Genomic DNA, 27,650 nt, shown 5'->3' with positions numbered 1-27,650 from the left:
GAGGCTTTCCCAAGAAAATTCTGATTTAGGGGAGAAGTGGAATCACAGCAGTAAAAGTGAATCAGTTACTGGTGCACTTCCAGTTAAAGTGAAGAGGATGTCTGCAGGGTGGGGTCTTGCTGCTGGACCTGTCTCTCTTTCTACAGTGGATACAACCTTGGATGTTGACATCGCCCAGAACCAGCTCATCACATCTGTTGACTTGCCAACTGTCCATCATGGGTGTTTCGAACCACAAAGGAAGGTGTGTGCCAAGAAATTCAGTGATTCCGTTTGTGTCCTGTGCTCCCTCTGGTTCACTGGCTGCTCTTCCTGGAAGGCAGATGTAGGGACAAGCTGTAAAAGGAATGTGCCCTTTGCAAAGAATCTGTTCGTTCACAAGGGACAGTTATGCCGTCTTTGGAACCTACCATCTGGACTGCGAGTTTGGGAAATGGACATTTTTTCCTCACCCAGAGCTTTGCTCTCTCAGTGAGTCCCTGACAAATGGGGTAGGGGTTTTCCTGGCTATGATATTGGAATCATTTCCTCTTATATTATTAGTGATGGGTCCTAGAGTCATTGTGTCCATTTTTTGCTCCTGCAAATCGTATTGCAGATGATCACAGCTTACTAAGAATCTGTCCTGGAAGGAATCCAGGCATTGCTGCTCCTCCAAACACTAATGCAATTAAACTCTGACCACAGACACACTCAGAGAAAATTCCTAAGTTTCTCATAGCCATATAGCCAAGGCTAAAATCTTTTTTCTTGTACATAATGAAACAAAAGAACAGGAGATAGTCTGAAACAGTTTACGAATTATGAATAGAAATTGATTATATTAACTAAACAATAGTACGTTTCCAATGTTGGTATTGTTGTGGTTGTTTCTTTTGGATGAGTTTAGAGTTCTGTTCTCCTTAAGAGGCTCTGAACTTTCAGATCAATTTCCAAATGTTTTTCTTATTTTCCGTGAGATTAACTTAGTGTGTAATGAAAATTATCAACTAAACAAAAATTCAGATGTGACCCAAGATTGATTTTTCTCAATGATAAGGGAACAAGACCTATAGAAACAGAAAAACAAGCATGTGTGTTCAGTTCCACACACAACTGAAAAAAAAAAAAAACACATTTAATGACATGTATGTTTTAATGCTTGACATTGGTCCATGGAACACCCTTAATTTTGGTTCAGTCATTTATGCACTGACTGTCCAGATCCAAACTTGAAGTCCAAGGGAAGTTTCTTCTCTAATTTGACTTCGCTCAGGGCATACCGACTCCTCCCAGAAAGTGTACCGCTTTCTCTTCATTTTTTATCAAGGAAAACAAATGCCTAGAACAGAACAAGATGGAGTGGGAAAGGGAGTTGTAAAGAAAATTAAAGTTTAATATTTCAGTATTATTCTACACTAAATATAGTCAATTTTTCCTAAGCTAAAAGTATCTGTGATGAAAAGAAAATCATGGACATGGAGAATAGACTTGTGGTTGCCAAGAGGGAGGGAGAAGGAGTGGGATGGATTGGGAGTTTGGGGTCAGTAGGTGCAAACTATTGCCTTTGGAATGGATAAGCAATGGGATCCTACTGTATAGCACTGGGAACTATGTCTGGTCACTTGTGATGGAGCATGATAATGTGAGAAAAAACAATGCATACATGTACATGTGACCAGGTTACCTTGCTGTGAGGCAGAAATTTGACAGAACACTGTAAATCAGCTATAATGGAAAAAATAAAAATCATTATAAAAAATAAAAAATAGACATCTACAAAAATGATGTGAGAGAGCTCCAGTGCACACACCCACACATCTGATGATTTGGGACCAGAGCTCCCTCTGGTGTGCTGGAATAATAACTGCCTACCCTGGGAGATGGGATTAAGATGGCAGAATAGAAGGACTGGAGCTCAACTTCGCTCCTAAAAACAACAATATTCACAACTAAATGCTGAGCAATCTTCAACCAAATGGACCAGAAACCTTCAAAAAGATATCCTACTCCAGAAGACAAAGAGGAGGCCACATCAAGAGGTAGGAGGGGTGATTACGTGATATAACCAACACCATACCTCCCAGGTGGGAAGCCCCACAGACTGGAAAGTGGTTGACAGAGACTCACCTACAGGAGTGAGAGTTCTCAGCCCCACATCAAACTCCCACGTGTGGGGATCTGGCATTGGGAGACAGAGCCCCCGGAGCATCGGACATTGAAGGCCAGTGGGGCTTGTGCACAGGAGCTCCAAAGGACTGGGGGAGATGGAGACCCTATTCTTAAAAGGCATACACAGGTTTTCATGTGCACTGGGTCCCAGGGCAAAGCAAAGTCTCCATGGGAATCTGGGTCAAACCTGATTGCAATTCTTGGAGGACCTTCTAGGAAAACAGGAGTGAATGTGGCTTGTTGTAGGAGAAGAACATTGGAAGCAAAGCACTCTGGAATATTCAGCAGCATGCCTTTCTCTGGAGGTGGTCATTTTGGGAAAATCTGGCCCCACCCATCAGCGCTAAGAAGCCCCAGGACAAACAACAATCCAGGTGGGATCACAGCCCCACACATCAGTAAACAGGCTGCCTAAAGACCTTCCAGGCACACAGCTGCATCTAATCCCATCCAGAAACAAAGCCCCACCCACCAGAGGGACAGGAATCAGTTCCACCTACCAGTGGGCAGGCACCAGTCCCTCCCATCAGGAAGATTACAGCAAGCCCCTGTACCAACTTCAGCCACAAGGGGGGCAAACACCAGAAGTAAGAGAGGCTACAACTCTACTATCTGTAAAAAGGTCACCATACCAAAAACCTATAAAATAAAAAGACAGAGAACTATAACTCAGATGAGGGAGAAAGAAGAAACTCCAGAAAGTCGGCTAAGTGATCAGGAGATTCTCAGCCTCCAGGAAAAAGACTTTAGACTGTTGATGCTGAAGATGATGCAAGACATTGGAAATAAACTGGAGGCAAAGATGGATAACTTACAGGAAACACTGAGCAAAGAGATACAAGATATAAAACTTAAACAAGAAGAGATGCAAAATACAATAACTGAAATAAAAAATTCACTAGAAGCAGCTAACAGCAGAATACAGGAGGCAGAAGAACGAATAAGCAAGGTGGAGGACAGATTAGTGGAAATTACAGATGCAGAACAGAAAAGAGAAAAAAGATTGAAAACAAATGAAGAGAGTCTCAGAGAACTCTGGGACAATGTGAAATGCACCAACATCTGTATTATAGCGGTGCCAGAAGGAGAAGAGAGAGATAAGGGGACAGAAAAAATATTCCAAGAGATAACAGCCAAAAACTTCCCTCACATGGGAAAGGAAGCCCTCACTCAAATCCAGGAAGCACAATGCGTCTTCCTCCTTGTAAAGTAAACACAAGGAGGAACACCCCAAGACACACATTAATCAAACTGACCAAAATTAAAGACAAGGAGAAAATATTGAAAGCAGCTAGGAAAAATAAACAAATAACATATAAGGAAACCCTGATAAGGTTATTGGCAGATTTTTCAGCAGACACTGCAGGCCAGAAGGGAGTGGCATGATATATTTAACATAATGAAAGGAAAAAGCCTCCAACAAAGATTACCCAGAAAGGTTCTCATTCAGATTTGAAGGAGAAATCAAAAGCTTCACAGATAAGCAAAAGCTAAGAGAACTCAGCAACACTAAACCAGCTTTACAACAAATACTAAAGGGACTTCTCTAGGCAGAAAAGAAAGGGCCGCAACAGGAAACAAAAATACCACAAATGACAAGGCTCACCAGTAAAGGTATAGATACAGTAAAGATACGAAATCATCCATGCACAATTATGCCACCAAAATCAGAAATCATGAGAAGAGGTGGGTACAAATGCAGGACACTGGAGATGCACTTGCAATTAAGAGACCAACAACTTAAAATAATCATATATATACATAGAATCTTATATCAAAACATCAGGGTAACTGCAAACCAAAAATCTACAATTGATACACAAACAAATAAGAAAAATCAACTCAAATGCAACACTAAAGATAGTCATCAAACCAGAAGAGGAGAGAACAAGAGAAGAAGGGAAGAAAAAAGAGCAACAAAACAAATCCAAAGCAATGAATACAATGGCAATAAGAACGTACATATCAATAATTACCTTAAATGTTAATGGACTAAATGCCCCAACCAAAAGACATAGACTGGCTGAATGGATACACAAACAAGATCCATATATATGCTGTCTTCAAGAGACCCACTTCAATTCTAGGGACACATACAAATTGAAAGTGAGAAGATGGGAGTTCCCATCATGGCTCAGTGGTTAACGAATCTGACTAGGAACCATGAGGTTGTGTGTTCGATCCCTGGCTTTGCTCAGTGGGTTAAGGATCCAGCCTTGCCATGAGTTGTAGTGTAGGTCACAGATGTGTGGCTCGGATCCCGCATTGCTGTGGCTCTGGCGTATGCTGGCAGCTACAGCTCTGATTCGACCCCTAGCCTGGGAACCTCCATATGCCACAGGAGCAGCCCAAGAAATGGCCAAAAAAAAAAAAGACAGAAACTGAGAAGATGGAAGGAAATATTCCACATGAACAGGAATCAAAAAAAAGCTGGAGCAGCAATATTCATAACAGACAAATTTTAAAATGAAGAATGTTTTAAGGGACAAGGAAGGTCACTACATAATGATCAAAGGATCAATCCAAGAAGATGATATAACAATTTTAAATATCTATGCACCCAACATAGGTTCTCCACAATATATAAGGCTAACAACCTTAAAAGGACAAATTGACAATAACATAATCATGGAGGGGACTTTAACACTCCACTTACAGCAATGGACAGATCATCCAGACAGAAAATCAATAAGGAAACACAGGCCCTGAATGAAGCATTAAACCAGATGGACTTAATAGATATTGATAGGATAGTCCATCCAAAAGCAACAGAATACACATTCTTCTCAAGTGCACATGGAACATTCTCTAAGATTGATCACATCCTGGGCTACAAATCAAACCTAAGTAACTTTAAGAAAATTGAAATCATATCAAGCATCTTTTCCGACCACAACACCATATGGCTGGAAATCAACAAGAAAAAAACTGCAAAAAACACAAACACGTAGAGACTAAACAACATGCTACTAAACAACCAATGGATCACTGAAGAAATCAAAGAGGAAATTAAAAAATACCTAGAAGCAAATGACAACAAAGATACGACACTCCAAAACCTATAGGATGCAGCAAAAGCCGTTCTGAGAGGAAAGCTTATAGCAATACAAGCCCACCTCAGGAAACAAGGAAAAGCTTCAAATAAACAAGCTAACTTTACATCTAGAGCAGCTAGAGAGAGAAGAACAGACAAGACCTAAAGTTAGTAGAAGGAAAGAAATCGTAAAGAACAGAACAGAAATTAATGGAATAGAAACAAAGAAAACCATAGAAAAGATCAACGAAATGAAAAGCTGGTTCTTTGAAAAGATCAACAAAATTGATAAACCCTTAGCCAGACTTATCAAGAAAAGAAGAGAGAGGACTCAAATCAATAAAATTAGAAATGAAAAACGAGAAGTAACAATGGACATCACAAAAATACAAAAGATCAGAAGAGACTACTACATGCAACTATACGCCAATAAAACGGAAAACCTAGAAGAAATGGACAAATTCTTAGAAAAGTACAATCTTCCAAGACTAAACCAAGATGAAATAGAAAAGATGAACAGACCAATCACAAGTACAGAAATTGAAACTGATTAAAAATCTTCCAACAAACAAAAGTCCAGGACCAGATGGCTTCACAGGCGAATTCTATCAAACATTTAGAGAAGAGCTAATACCTATCCTTCTGAAACTATTCCAAAAAATTGCAGAGGAAGGGATACTCCCAAATTCATTCTATGAGGCCACCATCACCGTGATACCAAAAGCAGACAAAGATACCACAAAAAAAGAGAACTATAGGCCAATTTCACTGATGAACATCGATGCAAAAATCTGTAACAAAATACTACTAAACTGCATCCAACAATACATTAAAAGGATTGTATGTCATGATCAAGTGGGATTTATCCCAGCGATGCAGGGGTTCTTCAATATCCACAAATCAGTCAGTGTGATACACCACATTCACAAACTGAAAAATAAAAACCATATGATCCTCTCCATGGATGCAGAAAAAGCCTTTGACAAAATCCAACACCCATTTCTGATAAAAACCCTTCAGAAAGTGGGCATAGAGGGAAACTACCTCAACATAATAAAGGCCATATATGACAAACCCACAGCTAACATCCTTCTCAATGGTGAAAATCTGAAAGAATTCCCCCTGAGATCAGGAACAAGACAAGGATGTCTGCTCTCACCACTACTATTCAACATAGTTTTGGAAGTCCTAGCCACAGCCATCAGAGAAGTAAAAGACATAAAAGGAATCCAAATTGGAAAGGAAGAAGTAAAACTATCACTATTTGCTGATGACATGATACTATATCTAGAGAATCTACCAGAAAACTGTTAGAGCTCATCAATGAATTTGGCAGAGTCGCAGGATACAAAATTAATACACAGAAATCAATGGCATTTCAATACACTAACAATGAAAGATCAGATAGAGAAATTAGGGAAGCAATCCCGTTTACCATTGCATCCAAAAGAATAAAATACCTAGGAGTAAACCTACCTAAAGAGACAAAAGACCTGTACTCCAAAAACTATGACACTGTTGAAAGAAATCAAAGGTGACACAAATAGATGGAAAGACATACCATGCTCTTGGATTGGAAGCATCAAAATTATCAAAGTGACTATACTACCCAAGACAATCTACAGATTCAATGCAATCCCTATCAGATTACTAAGGACATTTTTCACAGAATTCGAAAAAAATATTTTAAAGTTTGTTTGGAAGCATAAAAGGCCAAGAATAGCCAAAGATATCCTGAAAAAGAAAAATGGAGCTAGAGGAATCAGGCTCCTGACTTCAGACTATACTACAAAGCAACAATCATCAAAACCGTATGGTACTGGCACAAAGACAGAAACATAAATCAGTAGAACAGGATAGAAAGCCCATAATTAAACCCATGTACCTACAACCAACTCATCTATGACAAAGGAGGCAAGAATATACAATGGAGAAAAAACAGCCTGTTCAATAAGTGGTGCTGGGAAAACTGGACAGCCACATGTAAAAGAATGAAAGTAGAACACTCCCTAACACCATACACAAAAATAAACTCAAAATGGATTAAATGGAGTTCCCGTCGTGGCGCAGTGGTTAACGAATCCGACTAGGAACCATGAGGTTGCGGGTTCGGTCCCTGCCCTTGCTCAGTGGGTTAATGATCCGGCGTTGCCGTGAGCTGTGGTGTAGGTTGCAGACGCGGCTCGGATCCTGCGTTGCTGTGGCTCTGGCGTAGGCCGGTGGCTACAGCTCTGATTCAACCCCTAGCCTGGGAACCTCCATATGCCGCGGGAGCGGCCCAAGAAATAGCAACAACAACAACAACAACAACAAAAAGACAAAAAGACAAAAGACAAAAAAAAAATGGATTAAAGATCTATATATAAGACCAGATACTATAAAACTCTTAGAGGAAAACATAAACCAAACACTCTCCATCATAAACAACAGCAACATCTTCTCAGATGCACCTCTTAGAGTAATGACAGTAAAAACAAAAATAAACAAATGGGACCTAATCTAACTTCAAAGTTTCTGCACAGCAAAGGAAACCCTAAACAAAACAAAAAGACAGCCCACAGAATGGGAGAAAATATTTGCAAATGAATCAACTGGCAAGGGATTCATCTCCAAAATTTATAAACACCTCCTGCAGCCCAATACCAAAAAAAATAAAAAATACAAAAATGGGCAGAAGATCTGAACAGACAGTTCTCCAAAGAAGACATACAGATGGCAAAAAACACATGAAAAGATGTTCAACATCACTCTTATTAGAGAAATGCAAATCAAACCAGGATGAGGTACCACCTTACACCAGCCAGAATGGCCATCATCAAAAAGTCTACAAACAATAAGTGCTGGAGAGGGTGTGGAGAAAAAGGAACCCTATTACACTGTTGGTGGGATTATAAATTGGCACAACCACTGTGGAACAGTATGGAGATTCCTGAGAAAACTAAAAACAGAACTACCATTTGATCCAGCAATCCCACTCCTGGACATTTATCCAGAGAAAACCATAACTTGCAAAGACGCATGTACTCCAATGTTCATTGCAGAACTATTTGCAATAGCCAAGACATGGAAACAACCTAAATGTCCATCGACAGAGGAGTGGATCAAGAAGGTGTGGTACAAAAAAAAAAAGAAGAAGAAGAAGATGTGGTACATACACACAATGGAATATTACTCAGCCATGAAAAGGAACGAAATACTGGCATTTTTAGCAACATGGATGGACCTAGCAATTATCATGCTAAGTGAAGTCAGTCAGACAATGAGACACCAACATCAAATGCTTTCACTGACATGTGGAATCTGAAAAAAGGACACAATGAACTTCTTTGCAGAACAGATGCTGACTCACAGACTTTGAAAAACTTATGGTTTCCAAAGGAGACAGGTTGGGGGTTGGGGAGATGCACTGGGGTTGTGGGATGGAAATCCTATAAAATTGGATTGTAATGATCATTGTACAACTACAAATGTAATAAATTCATTGAGTAATAATTTAAAAAAGGACAATAATAAAAGTATCTGTGATGTGTCCATACTTTGATAGGTCTGTGCTAATGTGTAGACTAAATATAATGTCAAAAATATGCATGGTCTTTTCTTTTGCTTGTCTTACATGAAAAAGAGGGAAAAAATCTTTTATCAGATAATCATAGATCTTACACTAAATGGAATTCCTACTTTTTTATTTATTTTTATTCTAGTTGATTTACAGTGTTGTGCCAATTTCTGCTGTACAACATAGTGACCCAATCATTCATATATATATGCATATACGTGTGTGTGTGTGTGTGTGTGTGTGTGTATTTCCTTTCTTATATTACCTTCCATCATGTCCTCTCTGAAGAGACTGGATATAATTCCCTGTGCTATATAGTAGGACCTCATTCTTATCAATTCTAAGGGTAATAGTTTGCATCTACTCCCCATCCATCCTACTCCCTCCCCCTCCCTCTTGGAAACCACAAGTCTGTTCTCTATGTTTATGAGTCTGTTTCTGTTTTGTAAACAGGTTCACTTGTGCCATATGGAATGCCTACTTTGAATAACAGGCTTCTGTTGCTACAAAACATATACTGTGTGATTTGGTTATCAGGAAGTCCAGGGGAGTGTCCAGCCAGGAAAAGTAGAGATTTTGGAAAGAGGAAGACGTTAAAGAAACTCCACAGACAGAAGTGTAGTAACTTCTGTGACAGAAGTGATGAGAGACGCTGTAGTCTTTCCTTTTGCTCAACTATTCATTTCTTTCCACAGGATAGGACTTTTGATGTTGACACGACCCATGAGTTCCTCATCATAAAGGATGATTTGAGAAGCCTTTGAATTAGCCCAACGGAAGAATAAAGACATACTCAGAAACAAATGAACAAGAAAAAGAACAATTCCTCAGAGAAAACCCTGGTGTAAAAATCTATGTGGTTTCCCCAGGGATTGGGAGCACCATGGACCTTCAGATGGGGTGGGCGTAGGGCACGAGAAGTCCTACGAAACACAAGGAGTCGCACGTGGCCAATTTTTATTAAAGAGTCAGATACTAAGTATCTTAGGCTCATGGGTGGTACAGTCTCTGTCTCACCTACTCAATGCTGCCCTTGTAGGTGGAAGCTGATGTAGTCAAAATGAGAATGGGTGTGACCAAATTCCAATAAATCACCCCGAATAAGTCACCCCAATAACGGTACCAATAGAAGGCATCATCTTCCCCTGGAATCATGGGGGCATTAGGGATACACAGTGTTTTGAGGTGGGGAAGATCGCTTCTAAACAGGGTGTTTTCCAGATGAAAAGCCCTAAGGCGGTAAGTAGCAAGACCCCCCTGGAATGTACAGTCCCTGGACCCAACGACTCTTGACCAAGATGATGCTCAGCATTTTGAAGAGATGAAAAAACCTTTGAGGAACATGCCCAACTGGAAATCTAGGAAAGGGAGTCACGGATGCATCACAGTGTGTCCCTTGAACGCCCAATTACCACTTTGATTCTGAGCTTTGGTTTTCCACGGGGATGCAGCACTTTTTCCACCTGCTGTTTGGCTCCTCATTAGGTTCTTCTTCAATTGCCAAACGTTGTCCTTAATCACGTGAGAAGGAGGCTGGTGATTGCACTGGGGATAAATCGGGCTGCTCATGGGAGACGCCCCCTATGCTCCGGAGAGCCGTGTGATGGAGACAGCGGGTGCTGCGATGCTGCGTCTCTGGGGGGAGAGTCAGGTCCGGGCCCCCGGGCCCTGCATCTATGGAGTCAGGAGCCTCCGCCCCATCCTGATTGACACTTCCCTGTACAAATCCTTGCTGCAAAGACCAGCCAGGTGAGTGCTTCCTTATGTTCAATCTCATGGCAAAAACGAAGAGGACAGAGAAAGTCTCCACCAGGAGTGGACCTCGGAGCTATGGTTGTGCACAAACGTTGGGCAGGACGCATGCTGACCTGCCTCACTCTGAGCATCCACACCCAGGCTCTAGTGGAGGAGTAATTTAGGGAGCAGAGAGTGGGGTTTCTGGTGAGGTCATAGGGTTTAGACTGGGCCTGCATTTCCAATCAGATCATTTGCTAATAAAGAGAGGTTTTTAAGGTGCATAGGGCTACAGTAAAACCTAACTCCCTGGAATGTCAGAGAATTTCAGGTAATTATCATTCAGAGGAGAGAGCAGAATAAGTAAAGTTCTGTATCTCCTCCTCTACTGTAGGAAATGATGTAGAATAGACAGGTAAAGTTACTCAGAGGAAGCCCACTAAGGCAGCCTCTGCGGGCTCAGTATCTGTTAGTGGATGAAGAGAGTAGTACTTCTTCTCTAGCTCTCAATGTGTTAGGAAGAGAGAGGAGAAAGGGGTAAAAAAAGCAACAACCTGTGAATTTCATTTGGAGACGAAGAGAGTGAGTTGATCCTGGTGATTGAGGATGATCAGCAGGTGGCTATGAGCAGGTGGAATCACCTGAGCTGGAGTCTGGGCAGGAGCAAGACGATTGAAGTGATGGGAGAGGGAATCCCAGGAAGAGAGGAGGAGGTGAATTGCTGTGATGAAATGAAAGCCTGTTTCTTGTTTTCTCAAGGGAAGTAAATTCAGCTGGACTTAGGGAGAAACGGGAAGAGGGAACAGGAGCGAGGTGGGAAACGCCTTCATTGCCTGCCTGTGGATGTTACTGTCACTCACGTTTCTGCCAGTGGTACGTAATGCAGGTTTTCTTTTCAGAAAACCGTCTGACCTTTGTTTCATCTTCCTCTGCTCTGGTTTTTTTATTTCCCTTACTTCTACAAACTTTGGTGCTTAGTTTGTTCTTTATGGTTTTGTGAGGTACAAAGTTTGGTTGTTTATAATTGAGATCTCTTTTTCCTTTTTTAACGGAAAATATTATTTGTATTTCAAAATTTTAGGAAAAACCTTCTCATTTTCAGTAAATCGAAATGTATTGCAGTAGAGACAATGCATATAATATAAGGTTATACTGATACTAATTCCTGCAGAACCTTCATTATATTTAGGAAAAGCACTGCTGTGGTTTTTTTGTTTGTTTGTTTTGTTGGGGGTTTTTTTTTGGAATTTTTTTCCAAAAGCAAATTAATCCCCTTGAAGAATGGTTTGTATTATTCCGACTGATTTGTGTTATACTGCAAAACCACATTTCAAAAAATATTGGGAGTTGAAAATAATCCTAGTTTTACCCTACTGGTCAGTAGTATCCAGATATTCTTGTTGCCATGCTATAGATCCTCAGAACTTTTCCATCTTACAAAAATCAGTTTCTATATCCTTTAAAAAAAAAAAAAAAAAAACGCCTTTTATTTTTTCTCTCTCCCAGCCACCAGTATGCACCATTTCACTTTGACATCTTGTATTATTTGATGACTTCACATAACACATGTGTGGAATTCTAAAGCAATTTTCGTGTATGTAATGGGCTTATTCCATTGGTGTATTGTCCTCAGGGTTCATCCGTGTTGCTCCGTGTGACGGGATCTCCTTCCTTTTAAAGGCTGAATAATCGCCCATGGTGGGTTTACACCATGTTTTGTCGATGCATTCGTCTGAAGATCAGAGTTGGGGTTGTTTCATCTCTTGACTATTGTGGGCAGTGGTGCTATAAACATGAGTTTGCAAATATCTCTCTTCACAGCTTTGCTCTCTACTATTTTGGATATGGACCTGGAATTTGTATGACTTGCTAGTATAGTAGTTCTAGTTTCTATTTTTTAAGAATATGCTTTTCTCTTAGTGGTTGCTCCGTATTATAATCCTAGCAAGGGGGCAGAAGGGTTTGAATTTCCCCCATCCCCAAAAACAGTTGTTATTTTCTGGGGGGGGTTGATAGTAGCTATCTTAATCTGTATAAGATGATATCTTGTTTTTTTTCCCTTTAGCATTTCTCTAAAGATTAGTGATGTTGAGAACCTTCTCATATTCTGGTTGGCCATTAGTGTATCATCTTGAGAGAAATCTCTGTTTAAAGTCCTCTGCAGGAGTTCCCGCCGTGGCACAGTGGAAACAAATCCGACTGGGAACCATGAGGTTGTAAGTTTGATCCCTGGACACACTCAATGGGTAAAAGATCCTGTGTTACCATGAGCTGTGGTGTAGGTTGTAGATGCATCTCGGATCTGGTGTTGCTGTGGCTATGGCGTAGGCTGGCAGCTGTAGCTCTGATTAGACCCCTAGCCTGGGAACCTCCATATGCCACAGGTGTGGCCCTAAAAACAAGACAAAAAAAGAAGAAGAAGAAGGGAATTCCCATTGTGGCTCAGTGGCTAACGAATCCAACTAGGAACCATGAAGTGGTGGGTTCGATCCCTGGCCCCTCTCAGTGGGTCAAGGATCCGGCATTGCCATGAGCTGTGGTGTAGGGAGTGGACATGGCTCAGATCTGGTGTTGCTGTGGCTGTGGTGTACTCCAGCAGCTGTAGCTCTGATTAGACCCCTAGCCTGGGAATCGCCATATGCTGCGGGTGTGGCCCTAAAAAGCAAAAAAATAAAAAAGTCCTTTGAAGGAGTCCTCTGGTGGCTCAGTAGTTAAGGATCCAGCATTGTCACTGCTGTGGTATGGGTTCAATCCTGTACCACATGCTATGGGTGCAGCCAAAAAAAAAATCATTCGTAATCCAGTTACTTGCTTTTAATTAAGTTCATTATGCTTCTTAGATATTAACACCTATATATGTGGTTGGCGTATTCTCCTATTTTGTAAGTTATATTTCACTCTATGGATTGTGTCCTTAGACTCACAGCCTTTTCTAATAAATTTTTATTGTATATAGATGACTTACAATATTGTGTTAGTTTCAAGTGTACAGAAAAATGAATTAGCCATACATATAAATAAATACCCAATAAAAGCAAAAACAAACCAATGAGACCTAATCAAACTGACAAGCTTTCGCACAGCAAAGGAAACCATTTAAAAAAATAAAGACAACTTACAGAATGGGAGAAAATAGTTTCAAATGATGCAACTGACAAGAGCTCAATCTCTAAAATATACAAACAAAGTATACAACTCAACAGCAATAAAAAACAACCACCCAATGGAAAAATGGGCAAAAGATCTGAATAGACATTTATCCAAAGAAGATATACAGATGACCAACAGCCACATGAAAAAATGCTCAACATCACTGATTATTAGACAAATGCAAATCAAAACTACTATGAGATACCACCTCACACCAGTCAGAATGGCCATCATGATTAAGTCCACAAATAACAAATGCTGAAGGGGATGTGGAGAAAAGGGAACCCTCCTGCACTGTTGGTGGGAATGTAAAGTGGTACAACCACTATGGAGAACAGTATGGAGGTACCTTAGAAAACTATACATAGAACTACCATATGACCCAGCAATCCCACTCTTGGGCATATATCCAGACAAAACTTTCATTCGAAAAGACACATGCACCCCCATGTTCATTGCAGCACTATTCACAACAGCCAAGACATGGAAACAACCTGAATGTCCATCAACAGATGATTGGATTAGGAAGATGTGGTGCAGATACATGGTGGAATAGTACTCAGCCATAAAAATGAACAAAATAATGCCATCTGCAGCAACGTGGATGGAACTAGAGACTCTCCTACAAAGTGAAGTAAGTCAGAGAGAGAAAGACAAACACCATATGGTATCGCTAGATCAAATGGTAATTCTGTTTTTAGTTTTTGAGGAACATCCATAGTTTTTTCCATAGTGGTTGTACCAGTTTACATTCCCACCAACAGTGTAGGAGGGTTTTCTTTTCTCCACGCCCCCTCCAGCATTTATTGTTTGTAGACTTTTTGATGATGGCCATTCTGGTTGGCGTGAGGTGGTACCTCTTAGTGGTTTGGATTTGCATTTCCCTAATAATTACCAATGTGGAGCATCTTCTCATGTGTTTTTGACCTTCTGTATGTCTTCTTCAGAGAAAAGGCTATTTAGACCTTCTGGCCATTTTTTGATGGCATTGTTTTTGGTTTCTGTTTTCATTTTATGTTGAGCTGCATGAGTTGCTTGAATATTTTGGAACTTAATCCCTTTGGGGTTGGGTTTTGCTTTTTTTTTTTTTTTCAAAGAAGCAGCTTTTAGTTTCATTGATTTTTTTTTGTCTCAATTTCATTTATTTCTGTTCTGATGTTTGTTGTTGTTTTTTTTTCCTTCTACTAACTGTGTATTTTGTTTTTCTTTCTCTTGATTGAGGTGTAAGATTAGCGTGTTTCTTTGGGATTTCTCTTGTTTTCTGAGGCGAGATCGTATTGCTCTACATTTTCCTCTTAGACCTGCCTTTTCGGTGTCATGTGAGTTTTTGCTGCTGAGCTCTTAAGAGCTGGTTTGTTTGCATTCCCTTTCTGATATTTCCTTGCTGGCGTAAGGAAATGCCATTGACTCCTCTTGTATCCTGCTCCCCTGTGGAATTCATTTATCAGTTCTAGTGGGCTTTTTTTTTGTGGGGGATGGTTTTTCATTTGTTTTTTTGTTTTTGGCTTCAAAGCAAGAGAGATTATTGGGAAGGGGCACCGAGGTAGAGAGCAGCAGGGTGAGGGAACCCAGGAGAACAGCTCTGCCACATGGCTCACTGTTTCTGGTTTTATAGGAGTGGGTTAGTTTCTGGGTTGTCTCTGGCCAGTCGTCGTGCCTGGCTCAGGGTCCTTCCTGGTGGCACACACACCTCTCAGCCCAGTTGGATTCCAGTCCTAAGGATCCTGGGATGTTGGTCCCTCCTATGGCCTCCCTCCTATGGCCCCTCCTAAATCCTCCTGCTTAGTCTTCAGAGCAGCAGCATGTTCCTGACCAGGAATCTAGTAGTTTTTAACTTTTACTCTTACCTATTTTTTATTAGGGAATAGTTGACTTAAAGTGTTGTGTCAATTTCTGCTGTACAGCATAGTGACCCAGTATATATACATATATGTATATATACACACACCTTTTTCTCTCATTATCTTTCATCATTTTTTTCATTATTTCGAGAGCTTTGAGAAAAATTAATCTCAATCCACTTTTTTAATTATATTTTTATTTTTTTCATTATAGCTGGTTTACAGTGTTCTGTCAATTTTCTACTATACAGCATGGTGACCCAGTTACACATACGTGTGTAGATTCATCAGAAGTGATTAGACATAGTTCTCAGTGCTACACAGCAGGATCTCATTGCCCATTCTCTCCAAAGGCAACAGTCTGCATCTACTAACCCTGGACTCCCAGTCTATCCCACTCTCTCCCCCTCCCCCTTGGCAACCACAAGTCTGTTCTCCAAGTCCATGATTTTCTTTTTGTGGAAAGGTTCATTTGTGCCATATACTAGATTCCAGATATAAGTGATACCATATGGTATTTCTTTCTCTTTCTGACTTACTTCACTTAGGATGAGAGTCTCTAGTTCCATCCATGTTGCTGCAGATGGCATTAGTTCTTTTTTATAGCTGAGTAGTATTCCACCATGTATCTGCACCACATCTTCCTAATCCATTCATCTGTTGGTAGACATTCAGGTTGTTTCCATGTCTTGGCTATTGTGAATAGTGCTGCAATGAACATGGGGGTGCATGTGTCTTTTTGTTTTTTTGTTTTGTTTTGTTTTGTTTGTCTTTTTGCTATTTCTTGGGCCGCTCCTGCGGCACATGGAGGTTCCCAGGCTAGGGGTCTAATCGGAGCTGTGGCCACCAGCCTACGCCAGAGCCACAGCAACGCAGGATCCGAGCCGCGTCTGCAACCTACACCACAGCTCACTGCAACGCCGGATCGTTAACCCACTGAGCAAGGGCAGGGACCGAACCCGCAACCTCATGGTTCCTAGTCGGATTCGTTAACCACTGCGCCACGACGGGAACTCCATGTGTCTTTTCGAATGAAAGTTTTGTCTGGATATATGCCCAAGAGTGGGATTGCTGGGTCATATGGTAGTTCTATGTATAGTTTTCTAAGGTACCTCCATACTGTTCTCCATAGTGGTTGTACCACTTTACATTCCCACCAACAGTGCAGGAGGGTTCCCTTTTCTCCACATCCCCTTCAGCATTTGTTATTTGTGGACTTAATCATGATGGCCATTCTGACTGGTGTGAGGTGGTATCTCATAGTAGTTTTGATTTGCATTTGTCTAATAATCAGTGATGTTGAGCATTTTTTCATGTGGCTGTTGGTCATCTGTATATCTTCTTTGGATAAATGTCTATTCAGATCTTTTGCCCATTTTTCCATTGGGTGGTTGTTTTTTATTGCTGTTGAGTTGTATACTTTGTTTGTATATTTTAGAGATTGAGCTCTTGTCAGTTGCATCATTTGAAACTATTTTCTCCCATTCTGTAAGTTGTCTTTATTTTTTTAAATGGTTTCCTTTGCTGTGCGAAAGCTTGTCAGTTTGATTAGGTCTCATTGGTTTGTTTTTGCTCTTATTTCTGTTGCTTTGGGGGACCAACCTAGAAAACATTTGTAAGGTTGATGTCAGAGAATGTTTTGCCTATGTTCTCTTCTAGGAGTTTGATGGTGTCTTGTCTTATGTTTAAGTCTTTCAGCCGTTTTGAGTTTATTTTCGTGCATGGTGTGAGGGTATATTCTAGTTTCATTGATTTGCATGCAGCTGTTCAGGTTTCCCAGCAATGCTTGCTGAAGACTGTCATTTTCCCATTTTATGTTCTTGCCTCCTTTGTTGAATGTTAATTGACCATAGGTGTCAGGGTTTATTTCTGGGTTCTCTATTCTGTTCCATTGGTCTGTCTGTCTGTTTTGGTACCAGTACCACACTGTCTTGATGACTGTGGCTTTGTAATATTGCCTGAAATCTGGGAGAGTTACGCCTTCTGCTTGGTTTTTGTTTCTCAGGATTGCTTTGGCAATTCTGGGTCTTTTGTGGTTCCATATAAATTTTTGGATTGTTTGTTGTAGTTCTGTGAAAAATGTCCTGGGTGATTTGATAGGGATTGCATTGAATCTGTAGATTGCTTTGGGTAGTATGGCCATTTTTACAATATTAATTTTTCCAGCCCATGATTGTGGGATATCTTTCCATTTCTTTGTATCCTCTTTAATTTCCTTGATTAATGCTTTCTAGTTCTCAGCATGTAAGTCTTTCACCTCCTTGGTCAGGTTTATTCCCAGGTATTTGATTTTTGGGGATGCAATTTTAAAAGGTATTGTATTTTTGTATTCCTTTTCTAATATTTCATTGTTAGTATACAGAAATGTGACTGGTTTCTGAATGTCAATGTTATATCCTGCTACTTTGCTGAATTTGTCAATCAGTTCAAGTAGTTTTGAGGTTGAGTCCTTAGGGTTTCCTATATATAGTATCATGTCATCTGCATACAGTGACAGTTTTACCTCTTCTCTTCCTATTTGGATGCCTTTTATTTCTTTTGTTTGTCTGACTGCTGTGGCTAGGACTTCCAATACTATGCTGAATAACAGTGATGAGATTGGGCATCTTTGTCTTGTTCCAGATTTTAGTGGGAAGGCTTTCAGCTTTTCTCCATTGAGTATTATATTTGCTGTGGGTTTGTCATAAATGGCTTTGATTATGTTAAGATATGTTCCCTTTATACTCACTTTGGTGAGGGTTTTTATCATGAAGGGATGTTGGACTTTGTCAAATGCTTTTTATGCATCTATTGAGATGATCATGTGGTTTTTGACTTTTCTTTTGTTAATGTGGTGGATGACGTTGATTGGTTTACATATGTTGAACCAACCTTGTGCACCTGGGATGAATCCCACCTGGTCATGATATATGATCTTTTTGATATGTTGTTGGATTCAGTTGGCTAAAATTTTGTTGAGAATTTTTGTGTCTATATTCATCAAAGATATTGGCCTATAGATTTCTTTTTTGGTGGCATCTTTGTCTGGTTTTGGAATTAGGGTGATGGTGGCATCTATCACAGTCTCTCCCAAGGGATTGTATACAGTTCCCTGTGCTGTACAGTAGGACCTCACTGCTTATCCATTCCAAATGGAATAATGTGCATCTACTCACCCCAAACTCCCAGTCCATCCCACTTCCTTCCCCCTCGGCAACTGTAAGTCAGATCTCTATGTCTCTGAGTCTCTCTCTGTTTTGGCACAAATAAAGACAGCTTTATTTGTGCCATATTTTAGATATAAATCAATTAACAGGATAGAAAGCCCAGAAATAAACCCAAGCACCTATGGACAACTGATCTATAACAAAGGAAGCAGGAACATACGGTGGATGAAAGACAGTTTGTTCAATAAGGTGCTGGGGAAACGGGAAAGCTACATGTAAAACAACGAAATTAGAACATTCTCTAACACCGTACACAAAAACAAACTCAAACTGGACTAAAGACCTAAATGGAAGGCCAAATACTATAAAACTCCTAGAAGAACATCTAGGCAGAAGGCTCTTTGATATAAATCAGAGCAACACCTTGTTGGATCCACCTCCTAGAATGATGACAATAAAAACAAAAAACAGAACAATGAGATCTCATTAAACTCAAAAGCTTTTGCACAATTCTAGTAGTTTTGTGTGGAGTCTTTAGGGTTTTCCATCTACAATATCATGTCATCTACATTTTAATGACAGTTTTACCTCTTCTTAACTGATTGGTATACCTTTTATTTCTTCTTGTATGATTGCTGTGGCGAGGAATTCTGATAATATGTTAGATGGAAGTGATGAGAGTGGACATCCTTGTCTTTGTTACAAATTTTAGCAGGAAGGATTGCAGCTTTTCTCCATTGAGTGCTATGTTGGCTGTGGGTTTGTCATAAACATCCTTTATTATGTTGATATATGTTCTTCATCTCTCTTTTTATTCTGAATGATAATCTTTCTTTTTTTTTTTTTTTTTTTTTTTTTTGTCTTTTGTCTTTGTTGTTGTTGCTATTTCTTGGGCCGCTCCCGCGGCATATGGAGATTCCCAGGCTAGGGGTTGAATCGGAGCTGTAGCCACCGGCCTACGCCAGAGCCACAGCAACGCGGGATCCGAGCCGCGTCTGCGACCTACACCACAGCTCACGGCAACGCCGGATCGTTAACCCACTGAGCAAGGGCAGGGACCGAACCCGCGACCTCATGGTTCCTAGTCGGATTCGTTAACCACTGCGCCACGACGGGAACTCCTGAATGATAATCTTTCTGAATAGAGTATCCTAGGTTGCAGATTTTTTCCCTTTCAGAACTCTGAATATATCTTGCAGTTCCCTTCTGGCCTGCACTGTTTCTGTAGAGAAATCAGCTAATAGCCTTATGGGGTTTCCCTTGTATTAACTCTTTGTTTTTCTCTTACTGCCTTTAGAATCCTCCCTTTAACTTTTGCCATTTTTATTATAATTTGTCTTGGCATAGGTCTTTTGGAATCTATCATATTCAGGACCCTCTGTGCTTCCTATATCCACATGTTTTCTTTAAAGTTGGAAAGTTTTGAGTCATAATTTCTTCCAATACATTTTCAATCCTCTGTTCCTTCTCCCAGGATCCCTGTTATATGTAGATTGACACAGCTTATATTAAACCATAGGGTTCTTACATTGCTTTTATTTTGTTGAAGTGGGTTTCTGTCATTTTAACTGGGTGATTTCCATTATTCTAATCCCCTATCACTTACTTGTTCTTCTGCATTATTCTTGCTGCTATTTATTGCTTTCAGTTCAGGTTTTGCTTCTGCAAATGAATTTCCAAATTTTTCTAGGCTCCTCCTTAGAGTTTTCTAGTTGCTTTTTTCTAGTAATCTACGTGTCTGCTGATAGCCTTTCTTCACTCCTTCAGTATTTTTTTCCTTTTTGAACTCGGCGTCTATTAGTCTAAAGAGGTCTGTTTTGTTGTTTGTTCTTTCAGGGGATGTATGTTGATTTTCTAATCAGGAGTGGTTCCTCTGCTTTTTCATTTACTTACATCTCTCTTGCCCTATGAGTTTAGGAGAAACTGTGGCTTTCATATATTTTTTGGTGCAAGGGCTGTTTTTAGCACAGATGCCTGCCACCTCTTTCCTCAGTTCATCCTGGCCTTTATCGCCCTGATAGGAGGTATGACTTATGTGTGGTGGCCAAAGCCTACAGTGGATATTGGGCAGGGCCTCCTCTTTGCTCTGTAGTTGTCACTGCTTCTCAGGGACTGGGTCTGCTTCCTAGTTGCTGGAGTAGATGCCACAGGATGCATTTCTAGGCTGCATTTCTGAGCTGAGGTTTAAGATAGGTAGGTTTGGAGCCCTCCCACTGGAAGAGGAGCCATTGAGCTTGTCACCTTTGAGTGTGCTCTGTTGTGTCACCTGTCACCCGTTGTGTGGGCTCACAAAGTACACTGCGGTTGGCACTGCCCTCAGCCCGCCTCCACCACGGGAATGCTGACAATCAGCCCTGGGGTCTCATGGTTGTTGTTTTCACAAGGCTCCCAGCACAGATTCACTGAAGTCAGGTCCCAGCACTGTAGCAGACATGCACCTGGACCTGCTCTGGGAGCTGGGGAGGCAGCTCAGACCCTGGCCTGGCCCAGCCCCCATGTGTACACACCACAAGGCCCACAGCTGCTAAGGCCAGAGCTTTCCAGCCTCGGGAGCACCCCTTGCCCATTCAGAAGTCCCGCAGGTGCTTGATTTTACAAAGCTGCCAGTGAAGGTGTAAATCAGATGTCCCACTTGTGCAGTGATAGAGAGAGGTTTTAGCCTTGTGCCCCAAACTGCACAGCCCCGGGAGCTCAGCTGTGGTTTTAACCCTGCTTCTACATATGGGCCACCTACTGACATCTGCTCCTGGAGCCTGCCAAGGCAGCAGCTGGTGCAGGACCTGCCCAGGCAGGAGCTTCTCCTGGACCCCAGTGGGGCAGGGACCCACGCAGAGAAAATGCTGCGGTGGCAGCCCCCCTTTGCACACCACTTAACGACACTTCATTTCCATGCTGGCCCAGGCTTCCTTGAACGTTGTGTTGTGGCCGTACCACTCTCAGCCCCTCCAGGCTCTCTCTGTGCAGCCAACACCAGTCCTCCCCAGGTCTGTCCTGTAAACCCTGAGATTCAGCCCCAGCCCCAGCCCCTCCCAGCAGACACACATCTCAGGCTGGGGCACAGGGCTGTGGCATGGACGTGCAGGTCTCTGTCTGTCCTGCCTGCTGCAGACCTCTTGTTCTCTTGTCTGAGACCCTGAAGCTCCTTTTCTTTTGGGGGGGCGGGGGGGATTGGTTTGGGGTTTTTTTGTGTGTGTGTCTTTTTATGGCCACAGCCACAGCATATGGAAGTTCCCAGGCTAGGGGTCTAATCAGAGCTGTAGCTGTCAGCCCACACCACAGCCAGAGCAATGCAGGATCCCAACCATGTCTGTGACCACCACTGCAGCTCACAGCAATGCCAGATGCTTAACCCACTGAGTGGAGGCTGGGATCAAACCCATGTCTTCATGGATACTAGTCAGATTCATTACCACTGAGCCACAATAGGAACTCCCTTTTAGGGGGTTATTCAAGTATAGTTGATTTACAGTATGTCTTCAGTTTCTGTTGTACAGCAAAGTGACCCAATCACACACAGTTCCCTGTGCTGTACTGTAGGGCCCATTGCCCATCCGTTCCAAATATCACAGATGGCATCCAAAAACCCCAAATGACCCGTTCATCCCACTCCCTCCCCCCGAAGTTCCTTTTCTGCCCAGCTGGTCTCCCCGCCAGGGAGGGGGCTTCCTGGGGTGCAGGAACCTCTCCTCCCCTTCAGTCCCCTCCCAGGGGCACAGGTCCCATCCCACTTCCTCTTTTTTTTCCTTTCACCCAATCTGATGACGTGGGGATCTTTCAGCCCTTTGAGGTCTTCGGCTGCTGTTCAGTAGGTGTCCTGTTAGAATTGTTCCACCTGTAGATTATTTTTGAGGCATTTGTGGGAGGAGGTGATTTCTGTGACCTATGACTCTGCCATCTTCTTTCCTTCTCTTAAGATGCTTTTGAATTTTTGGATTTTTTTTTTTTCTGTGCCCAGTCCATTGTGCCGGGACATGGTGTTGAATTTGCCCATATTTGTGAATTTTCCAGCTTTCCTGATGTTCCTAATGTCTAGTTTCCTATAACTGTGCTCAGAAAATATAGTTGATTCAATGTAACGTTCTTAAATCTGTTCAGATTTATTTAGGAACCTAACGTGGGATATGATCTGGTGCGTTTCTGTGCACACTTGAGAAGAACGTGCATTCTACGCCTATTGACTGAAATGGTCGGAATATGTCCATTAGGTCCAGTTGGTCTAACATGTAATTTAAGGTCCGTGTTTCCTGACTGTCTGCCTGGATGATCCATCCATTCTTAAAAGTGGAGACTCACTCATATTTTTATATAAGTGAGTGGAAAGGGACCTTCTATCCTTGTTTAACCTGAGGCAGCAAGTGGAGAAAGGGAAAAAAATGTGGAGCAATCCACTCGAATTCATTTTAAAGTCTCATAAAAGAGTATGATTGGTGGCATGCAGCTGATAGGTTTTTTCTATTTTACCTGTTGGTCTTCCCTCAATTGCTGTCCACGATGCATAAGCAAAAAAAAACCCAACAACAACCAGGATAGAAAAAAAAAAACTCTCCTGTGCCATTACCTCCTACCATTTCTCATGAGCAATTTGTTCTAGACAGTGTGATCAGCAATTAAACCCACCTCGTGCATGCACACCCTGTTTAAAAGCTATGCTCTCTATGAATGCAGTCTTTACATCTTAACGGAGAAATCGGATACACCGAGTGATGGATTAAATTCCCCCAGATACGACGAGACTAACAAGGTGGGGATCTTGACACAAAAAAAAAGAGCCAATGAGCAGATGAATATGACACACATAAGCTTATTGCCTACAAAGGATGGAATCTTAATCTGTCCAACAGCCTCTAACCCATGAGCCAACTGTTGTGCCTGTGTCACAGATGAGAAAACAAGGTTCTCGGGTGCGGGGGGGGGGGTGGATCCTAAGGTCCCCACCCCCACTGATCACCATTAAGGAGTGGGGAGCAAGGAACAAGGACCCTGACTGGGTTAACCCAACGCTGACGATAACAAACCCTTGACTGCTGCTTCCTCTGTTGTCTACATAGTAGGTTCACAAGATGAACCCAAAGTTTCTGAAAAGCTAGAAGTTTTACCATTTCTGGGATTGGAGATGGGATCTTATTCTTTTATAATTTATTTATCCTTCTGTTGACAATGGCCTGTGTGTGTGTGTGTGTGTGTGTGTGTCTGTGTGTGTGTGTGTGTCTTTTCTCCTTTTAGGGCTGCACCCACGGCTTATGGAGGTTCCCAGGCTAGGGGTCCATTAGGAGATGCAGCTGCTGGTCTATACCACAGACACAGCCACGCCAGATCCGAGCTACATCTGCGACCTACACCACAGCTCATGGCAACACTATCTTTAACCCACAGAGTGAGGCCAGGGATCAAACCTGAAACCTCACGGTGGCCAGACGGATTCGTATCTGCTGTGCCATGAGGGGAACGCCAACAATGGCTATCAGATGCTGCGTTAATAATTAAGAGTGCTGCCTTGGGCACTTCACCAGAATAAAGCACCCACTGAAACACCACAGAACCTTCCTTTTCACTCATTGGGGCTCCGCTCACTCTTTCTTTTCATGTGTGCCCCCTCTGTGCTATGGTTGGTTCTGAGCTCGGACCACTAATCCTATGCTGATTTATAAAATTCAGATCCAAGTAAACAGACAAAACATAGGCACTCTAAATCTAGTGAAGCCGTGAACCAATCTGCTTATACAATGGCTATAATAATGGATGTGTTTTAGTAGCATCCTTGAGGCCTCACTGGTTAAAGCCATGGTCTGTGATGAAGCCAATACACATTGATGACATGAGGGTTTGTTTTTTTGTGTGGACTGAGGCAAGCTGGACACCACTCTGGAAAAACTGTCCCCAATCTGACCTCTAAATGAATTAAGATCCAGGAGTTATGACTAATTAGATTTCTTTGGCCACTAGGGATATTTTCTATATGGGACAGAATATCTGAGGGACATTTGAATGACATGGGTATTCAGAGGGCTATTGATTGTATGATTCATATTTTGTGTAGTGTCACTTTATGCGTCTGTGTGTGATGTAGTCTATTAAGCTACGTATAGTTGTGATTTACTATGTTAGTTTCAGGTGTGCAACACAGTGACTCGATATTTTTATAGATAATACTCCATTGAAAGTTATCAGAGGAGTTCCCACTGTGGTGCAACAGGTTAAGGATCTGGTATTGTCTCTGCGATGGTGCGGGTTCAATCCCCTGCCTGGCATGGTGGGTTAAAGATCTGGCATTGCTGCACCTGTGGTGTTGGAGTCACTCCCTGGCCTGGGGAATTCCATATGCTGCAAGAGCAGCTGAGAAAGGAAAGACATAAATAAATGTTATTAGAAAATAAGGGTTGTATTTCCCTGTGCTGTACATACAGTCTGGTCGATGATTTATTTTATGCATTTCACTTTGTATCTCTGAGTCCTATTCCCCTATCTGTCCCTGCTTTCTTCTCACTAGTAACCACCAGTTGGTTCTCTTTATCTGTAAGTCTATTTCTCTTTCTGTTCTGTTCTATATGCTCATTTATTTTATTTTTTGAGATTCCACTCTAAAGTGATAACAATTTTTGTCTTTTTCTTTCTGACTTCTTTCACTAAGCATAATAATCTCTAGGTCCATCCATGTTTTTGCAAATGACAGAATTTCATTCTTTGTATAACTAAATAATTCTCCATTGTATATTAATACATCTTTATCCCTTCATCTCTTGATTGGCATTTAGATTGTTTCCATGTCTTTGCTTTTGTAAATAATGCTTCCGTGAACACCAGAGTGTCTGTGTATTTTCGAATCAGTGTCTACATTTTCTTTGTGTATATACCCAGCCGTGGAATTGCAATATCATGCAGTAGTTCTATTTTTAATCTTTTGAGAACTTCCATACTGTTTTCCACACTGACTGTACCAATTTACAGTCCTACCCACGGTGTATGAAAGTTCCCTTTTCTCCACATCCTCAGCAACATGTATTATTTGTAGACTTTTTTATGATAGCCATTTTGACAGGTGTGAGGCAATGTCTTGCTGTGGTATTGATGTACATTTCTCTGGTAACTCATGATACTGATCATTTTTTTCTTGTCCCTGTTGGCCACCTGTACGTCAGCTTTGGGAAGATGTCTATTCATGTCTTCTACCCACTTTCAATTGAATTGGGGGGGGGTTGATATTGAGCTATTTATATATTTTAAATGTAAACTCATTGTCAGTCATAACATTTGCAAATATTTCCTCTCATTTACTAGGTTTTTTCATTTTGGTGGTGTCCTTTGCTGTGCAAAAGATTATAAGTTTACTTATGTCATATTCATTTATTTTTTCTTTTGCCTTAGATCTAAAAAAATATGTTGCTACAATTTATGTCAGAGAGTTCTGCCTATTTTTCTTTTAGGAACGTTAAAGTTCCTGGTCTCACATTTAGATTTTTAATTCATTTTTGAGGGTTTTTTTTTTCTTTTTTGGCTGCACCTGTGGCTTATGGGAATTCCTGGACCAGGGATCGAGTCTGAGCTGCAGCTGCAACCTACTGCACAGCTGCAGCAACTCTGGATACTTAGCCCACTTGCCAGGCCAGGGATTGAACCCAAGCTACTGCAGAGAAAATGCCAGGTCCTTAATCCACTGTGCCACAGTGGGAACTCTGAGTTTATTTTTCTATATGAAGGAATGTTCTAATCTCATTCTTTTACATGAAGGTATCCAGTTTTCCCAGCACCACATTTTGAAGAGACTGCCTTTTTTCCATTGTATATTCTTCCCTCCTTGGTTATAGATTAATTGACTGTAAGTGCATGGGTTAATTTCTGGACTCCTCTATTCTGTTCTGCTGATTTTTGTGCCAGTACCATGATCTTTGGATTGTTGTAACTTTCCAGCATAGTCTGAAGTTGGGGCACATGATATATCTGGTTTTATACTTTTGTCTCAAGATTACTTTAGGGATTCAGGGTCTTTATAAACTTTAGGATTATTTGTTCTAGTTCTGTGAAACATATGATGGATAATTTGGTAGGAATGGCCTTGAATTGTAGATTGCTTTTGATAGTATGGGTATTTTAATGATATTAATTACTCCAATTCAAGAGCATGGGATCTCTTTCTACTCCTTTGTATCTCTTTCAAATTCCTCCATCAGTGTTTTAGAGTTCTCAGAGTGTAGACCTTTCACTTCCTTGGTTAAGTCTACTTGTAGGTATTTTACTGTTGATGATGCAGTGACATTGTTTGCTTAATTTCTCTTTCTGGTAGTTCCTTATTAGCATGTAAAAAAGCAACGGATTTCCATATGTTAATCCTGCATGCTGAAAATTCTTTTTTTTTTTTTTGTCTTTTTGCCATTTCTTGGGCCGCTCCCGCGGCATATGGAGGTTCCCAGGCTAGGGGTCTAATCGGAGCTGTAGCTGCCAGTCTATGCCAGAGCCACAGCAACATGGGATCCGAGCCGCGTCTGCAACCTACACCACAGCTCACGGCAACGCCAGATCGTTAACCCACTGAGCAAGGCCAGGGATCGAACCCGCAACCTCATGGTTCCTAGTCGGATTCGTTAACCACTGCGCCACGACGGGAACTCCTGAAAATTCTTCTGCCTTTATTCATTAGTTCTAATAGGTGTTTGGTGGATACGTTGGGGTCTTCTATGCATAGTATCATGTCATCTGCAAATAGTAAGTTTTACTTCTTCCCCTCCCATTTAGCTGCCTTTTATTTCTTTTTATTGTCTGATTGCTATGGTTAGGACTTTAATTATTTTGTTAAATAGGAGTGGAACACATGGGCATTTTTGTCTCATTCTTGATTTTATGGGAAAAGTATTCAGCTTCTCACATGATGTATTAAACTGTATGTTTGTCATAAATACCCTTCATTATGTGAAAATATACCTCTATACCGATGTCGAGCATTTTACTGTGAATATTAAATTTTGTCAGATGATTTTGTGCATTATTGAGATGACTGTGTGGTTTTTATCATCCTTTTTGTTAATATAATGTATCGCAGTGACTCA

Source organism: Sus scrofa, chromosome 6 (assembly GCF_054392235.1).
Source record: "Sus scrofa isolate SSC_HxYL_T2T_F1_AM1 chromosome 6, Sscrofa_HxYL_maternal_Yorkshire_Landrace_v2.0, whole genome shotgun sequence".
NCBI classification, from domain to species: Eukaryota; Metazoa; Chordata; class Mammalia; order Artiodactyla; family Suidae; genus Sus; species Sus scrofa.
This window is presented reverse-complemented; position numbering follows the sequence as displayed.